General features: G+C 30.9%; 1 protein-coding gene across 1 annotated transcript in view; it reads left to right on the top strand.

Annotated features, from left to right (window-relative positions):
- The window catches only part of LOC122247483 (gonadotropin-releasing hormone receptor-like), a 264,173-nt gene that overhangs the window by 53,457 nt on the left and 203,216 nt on the right, over positions 1–7,500 (top strand). The gene's annotated exons all lie outside the window — the stretch shown is intronic.

Here is a 7,500-nt window from a genome sequence, read left to right as displayed (position 1 = left end):
ATGATTACTTATAACAACGTCTTGATTGATGAGATACAGTTAGGATAAACCTCTTTTAGATATGAATTATATAATTGATGCCAGACCTTTCCTGAACACGTCATTAATTGTACGGAATAATTATTACTTTAATCTGGAGGCGTAATCACGTGACTGGTATCGTTTAAAAGAAACAGCATTTGTCCAACAGAGGGTCTATTAGATTTTGCTGATGAAATGTCATAATCACTACACGTATATATATATTTTTTCTTTTCAATAATCCTAGCGAATAAAATTAATGACGTTTACAAAATATGCTACAGAAAAATTCAAAAAGTCCATTTAATATTTCTCTTCTGACTTTCAGATTTTTATTCATCAAAATATTCCCTCTTACGTCACTCTTACAAATCCCTTATTGTCATCATTTATACTGAAAGGAATCAGCTAATATATCCTATAGATTAACCCTCCTTCGCTGTTCAAAATCCTCGTGAACATCCCATTTCCAAAGGGAACCAAAACTTACTAATATCTTGGAGTTCAAAAATTAATCATTTCTGATGATTCACTTAAACACACGTGTAGTTTCATCATCTTCCGAAACCCAAGAAGTGGAGTTCAGATGAGTTAAGAAACCTAGAAGTAATAAGTTAAGGTGAAGTATAATTTTTTTTCTTTTTTTATGTATGTTTTTTTTTTGTGTGTTTTTTTAATGTACACTGTCTTCTTCTATATTTCTTAAGGCCTGATTGATAGGATTTTTTTGTTGATGAAAATACATACTTTACAACTTTGTTCGTCTTGCAAAAGCTTAAGAGTGAAATTTTGCATAGATGTGATGTTGATCATTTATCTATTACAATAATATAATCATTCGATTTATTACAGGTGATTTAACGCAGCAATACGTTTTATGATTAATGGTTGATTACGTTTTATTATTAACGGTTGAAATCCTCTACGAAAACAAAATAAAAAACAAACAAACAAAACTCGGAAATACCTCTAGCATATATTTAAACACAATACCAGAAAAAAACAAACCTTACAAATGCCATACCTTGGCTTCAAAAAAAATGTCTTTCATTTTTTTTTTTTTTTCATACTTTATCCCCACAAAACTCCCGAATTAAATAAATACAATAACCTAATTCTCTTCCTTATAAAGGAAAACGAGTGAAAGATATGAGAAGGATGCACGTTGAAGACCCAAGCGCATTCCGCAGACTCCAAAGGAATGTCGGGTCCTTTAATCATTAAATATTGCATCCCATGACGATCGTGACTTCCTCAGCATCATCGATAAGGCTGAAGATAAGGAATAAAAAATATGGAGGCTGAAGTTGAGGGTCGTCGTTATTGTCGTCCCTTATGGCTGTCACTCCTTTACTATGAACATTGGATATATGTATATATATATATATATATATATATATATATATATATATATATATATATATATATATGTGTGTGTGTGTGTGTGTGTGTGTGTGTGTGTGTGTGTGTGTGTGTGTGTGTGTGTGTGTGTGTGTGCGTCAATATATATGTATTATATATATATATATATATATATATATATATATATATATATATATATATATATATATATATATATAATATATATATATCCTCCCGTCCGCTCTGTGTCTCTGTCTCTCTCTCTCTCTCTGTGTGTGTCTGTGTGCGTGTCTGTCTGTCTCGCTCTGTCTCTGTATTTGTTCTCTCTTTCTCTCTTTCCTTCTCTCTATCTTCCTCTCTCTTTCTATCTCTCTCTCTCTTCTCTTTCTCTCTTCTTCTCTTCTCTCTCTCTCTCTCTCTCTCTTCTCTTTTCTCTCTCTCTCTCTCTCTCTCTCTCTCTCTCTCTCTCTCTCTCTCTCTCTCTCTATCTCTCTCTCTCTCTCCCTCCCTCCCTCTCTTCCTCCCTCCCTCCCCCTCCCCCTCCCTCCCACCTACCCACTTTTTCCTCACTACCGTTGACGACTTTTCCCATTCTTCTCTTTATTGCATTCGTTTTTCTTTTTAAAATAGCAAATAGATTAAGGCCCGGCCTTTTATGGACTCCTACAAAAAGGAAAATAGAAATGAAAGCCTTTATGACTGAGGAAGAGAAAAAATACGTAATTTTCGTCAACATCTTTTAACTTGGAGGAGAAGTTTTCCTCTGCATTCGAAACTCATTCAATCCAAGAAGAAAGGAAGACAGAAAAATAAAAATAGATACCTTATTAAGTTATTATCTTAACATCAAAGAGGAAGAAGAGAAAACAAGATAATTAATGTCTTGATACACTAGTAATCAACCTTAATGAGATAATTAATTTTTCCTTTATTACGATAGTGACTTGGGATTCACAAAACAGAAAGGAAAAGAAATGTTCAAAGCTTTTAAACGCAAACATGATAATATTATCGCAAGCAAATTAATATGATAGATAATGGCTAGTCACATCTTTTGGAAATATATCCAAGGTGAGTCTAGTCTTCTGAAAGTTAAAATCACATTAAGTGAACAACTAACTGTCATCTCTCATTATCACGTTGTTGTTTTTTCTGAAAACATTGATAAAAATAGTATTCGTGTAAGATGCTGATCTTGTCTTTTAAGAAATATACAACATAAAAATGCCGTAAAATAAGGATTCGCAAAAATATACGAGTCTCCTGAGTCCAATTAACTCTGTCAGTGTGAAATGAAATATTTTTGCTCGAGTTCGGATCGAAAAAAAAAAAAAAAATGGAGCACACATAAACAAAACATTTCGAATCTCCAGACGTAGATTTTTGTTTTCTTCACTTCTATAATTAGATGTAGATCATTCTTAACTTATCTCTATGCTTCGTTCCACCTGTGCTTCATGTTCAGCTGTATATAACATTTGATTTCATCCATGTTCTGTGGTTGCTTTGTTATAGCTCCTGCTTCGTTGGTTCTTTACTTCATGGAGCTTAGTGACTCATATGAGCTCCATTCCCAATATGCTCCATACTTCATTTCTATTTTGTATTTATCTAACTATGCACTTGACTAATATATAAGTGCATAATATATATATATATATATATATATATATATATATTATATATATATATATATATATATTATATATATATATATATATATATATATATATATATATATATATATATATATAGAGAGAAAGAGAGGATTGTTTACAAACCAAACGAAAAACATGTCGAACCACGCGAGTGGAGAATTCTCGCTCTTATGTAAAGCGTGTGTTTGCATATGCCACTTGTATTACAGTTTCATCGTCTTACAAATGCATTGAAGAAAAATATATTTCTCATTGTAATCGCAGAAATAGTTTATTTGAACCACGCATAATTTTAGGGCAAGGAAAATTGCTACTGAATTATAGATTTTGCGAATCTCTCCTTCAGTATTGTGCACGGCTGGCATGCAACGATGGAAATGAAATGTATGTTAAGAGAGAGAGAGAGAGAGAGAGAGAGAGAGAGAGAGAGAGAGAGAGAGAGAGAGAGAGAGAGAGAGAGAGAGAGAGAGAGAGAGAGAGAGAGAGAGAGAGAGAGAGAGAGAGAGAGGGAGGGGGGGGGGGAGAAATGATGATGATTAAGTTAAACCGTCCCGAAACCTAGTGTGTGACAGATTAATTTTCTATCTGATTACATGTTTTCCTGACTAATATTAATTAGATTTTATGCTTGATGCCTGAACCCATACAAAAATTAATTTCGCACACAAAAAAAGCACAGGTCAGAGGCCCTTATAAACAAACTCAAACACACACACTCACTCACTCACTCACTCACTCACACACACACACACACACTCACACACCCACACACCACAAACACTCGACTCCCTTCCAGCTATGCACTCGATGCCGCTCACCTCACATCGCTCGTTAAGTCTGAATGCGCAATTGTTGAGGCAATTTTGTTTTACTAATGCAATATATGAAACTCATTAACTCTTTTTTTTATCTCTCTCTCTTTTCCTCGCTTAATTACCCCGAGGTTATATTGGAGCTCAAGACGTCGTTCTGGAAGGTGATAAAAGCCGCTAAACAAAAGTGTTTCTGTGGCTGCGATTAGCGCTCTGGAATAGCGGGTTTTTCTCTCCGCTATGATTAGCAGCAATGGCGAAGAAATGGAAGAGAAAACGCGAAAGTAATCGAGATAACATGAATGTAATTTGTGAAGATTACAGATCTGATAAAGGTTAAGGACACGAATGCAAAGAAATGACTGACGTTGATGATTATAGATGCTTGGTGATAATGTGCACTGAAGATTATATTGACTATAATGAGGTTGATGGTGATTATGATAATCATGATGATGATTATGTTGATGATAATGAGGTTAAAGGAAATTTGGTAAAAATTATGAGGCGATGATGACAATATCAGCAATGATATGTTTTATTAGCAATAGTTTTACTGATTTAATAATAAATAAGCATAATACTAATATTGTTAATAAGTAAATGATATAAGCAGTAATTATAGTAGTCTTACTGACAACGTTATGAAAATATCGTTGTCAGCACATATGCAAAAATTCATACGCTTACTGACTTTTTTTTTGAAATTCATAAACGAAAGTGAAATATGGTGGGAAAAGTGCGTAGATAAAATTACATGTTGATGTCGGGAGGGTTTATTAGAAAAGTGAAATAGTGAAATAAATATGATTTCTATTAATTTTGAAATATAGAAGATAAATAGAAAAAAATAACAGAAAATAATAGCCCTACTATATAGATTAAGTTGGTAATATGCCAATATACGTAAAAAAAAATACTTTACCTAAGTTTACCAGCAAATTTATGTGATGGGAGTCGGGGCTGTGGAGAATTTGCCTTATCGAACTTATGATGCTTTCGTCTGGAAGTTTAAGAGGCAAATTAGCATAATGCGGAATCTTTCTCCTTTTTTGAAGAAAGATTTTTAGAATAATCAGGATGAGCAAAAAATAAAAAATGGTATTGAAGGTAGTATTCTATAGATATTTATGTATGTATATGCGTATGTATCTGTCTATATAAATGTATATCTAATTGTATATCTATATATATATATATATATATATATATATATATATATATATATATATATATATATATATATATATATATGTATGTATATATATACATATATATATTTATAGGTCTTACATATATACGCTTAGAGAGAGAGAAAGAGAGAAAGAGAGAGAGAGAGAGAGAGCAAGATAGAGGAAGCGAGACAAAGAAAGAGAGAGAGAGAGAGAGAGAGAGAGAGAGAGAGAGAGAGAGAGAGAGAGAGAGAGAGAGAGAGAGAGAGAGAGAGAGAGAGAGAGAGAGAGAGAGAGAGAGAGAGAGAGAGAGAGCGAGAGAGAAAGAGGAAGAGAGAGCTTAGATGAATTTGACCTGAAGAAAACCTGTTATACCGAAACAATGGAAATCAAATTACTCAAAGAAACCTCGGTGCATATTCACAGCTTTAATTAACAACCCCTCTTGAGAAGGATTGGACATTGTGTACAAGATGAAGAAAAAACAGGAAAAAAGAAAAATAACATGTCTAACACAGAGAACAAATTTGAGAAAGAACTTTGTTAAGATACTTTTGAAACTAAGACTTATTGTTTGTTGAAAGTTGATATAAGATAAAAAGAACAGATGCTCACTAACATTTTTCTTGAAACTCGAAATTAATTTGTTTTGCTGAAGGGGATTTCTACATATTGGTATTATTATCATTATTATTATTATCATTAATATTATCATTATTATTATTATTATCATTATTACCATTATTATTATTATCATTATTATTATCATTATTATTATTATCATTATTATTATTATTATTATCATTATCATTATCATTATAGTCATCCTCATCATTAATATCATTAATATGTACACACCTATATTACATAGATATGATATTGTACACACACGCGCGCGCGTGCATTGTTCTGTCTTCATCTATTTATGTCTTTTTTGAGATGTGAGAGAAGAGAAATGAACACAAGCTGAATAAGGGAAATATTATCATTATTATTATCACTATTAATACATTATTATTTCATATTTTTATTACTATTGGTTTTATTATTCTATTTTTATTATCATTATCATCATTATTAATATCTTCATTATTATCGTTATTATGATCTTATTATCATCAGCAATATTATTACGGTCATCATTATCATCATCACCATTATTACTATCAGTATTATCCTCATGATTAGTATCCTTATTAGTGTCGTTATTATTATCATTATTATGGTTCTTGTAATTATCAATATCAACTTTATTAATTTTTATACTTCTATTACTGTTATCACCAGCATTGTCATCATTATTCTTTTTGTTATTATTATTGTTGTTGTTGTTATTACTGTTATTATCATGATCATTATTATCATTATCATGATTATCATTATTACTATCCTCTTTATTATTATCCTTATCATTGATACTATTATTATCATTATTATCATCATTATTACCCTTGTTACTATTATCATCATTACTTTTATTGTTACTATCATTATCATTATTATTATTATTATTATTATTATTATTATTACTATTATTATCACGATTATCACATTCCTTACCATTACCATCACCATTATTATCATTACTGTCTTTTTTACTGCTATTGCCCTTATCATTATCATCTTTATAGCTTTATCATCTCCATAATGCGAAACAACAAGTTATACAAGAGCCACATAGGAGTTGATGTGGCTTATCCTGTTTCCTGAATGACTTATATATTATCCTTGTTATTCCTGCGTTTAATTGGTTTCTGTCATTCATACGTAGGTTATATATTTATTTTCTTGAGGTTGGCACGTATCATATATGGTACATTTTCATATATGGTACATTTTCATATATGGTACATTTTCATATGTGGTACATTTTCATATATGGTACATTTTCATATATGGTACAGTTTCATATATGGTACAGTTTCATATATGGTACAGTTTCATATATGGTACATTTTCATATATGGTACATTTTCATATATGGTACAGTTTCATATATGGTACATTTTCATATATGGTACATTTTCATATATGGTACGTTATCATCTTTTTACCATCATTATTATCAATGCTATCAATGTTATCATTATTATTGTTATCATTATTGTTATTCTAATTATCATGCTTATGGTCATTATCACTGCAATTGTTATTGTTACCTTTATTGTTATCATCACCGTTATTGTTATAATTATAGTCATCATCATTATTATTATCATCAACGTTATCACCATTATTGTTATTGTCACTATTATTAATATCATCACTGTCCTTATTATTATCATCATTGCTGTTACCGTTGTTACAATCATTGTTGGTAGTGTTATTACTATCATTATTATTGCCATTATCAGTATCATCATTATCATTTTACTAGTCTTTACTGCTACTATCATTATTATTGATATTATTATCATAAGCATTACCATCATTACCATCATTACCATTATTATCATTATCGTTATTATCTTGTTA

The sequence above is a fragment of the Penaeus japonicus genome, unplaced genomic scaffold, assembly GCF_977035675.1.
Source record: "Penaeus japonicus unplaced genomic scaffold, GWHDUDI00000001_assembly GWHDUDI00000008, whole genome shotgun sequence".
NCBI classification, from domain to species: Eukaryota; Metazoa; Arthropoda; class Malacostraca; order Decapoda; family Penaeidae; genus Penaeus; species Penaeus japonicus.
This window is presented reverse-complemented; position numbering and strand designations above follow the sequence as displayed.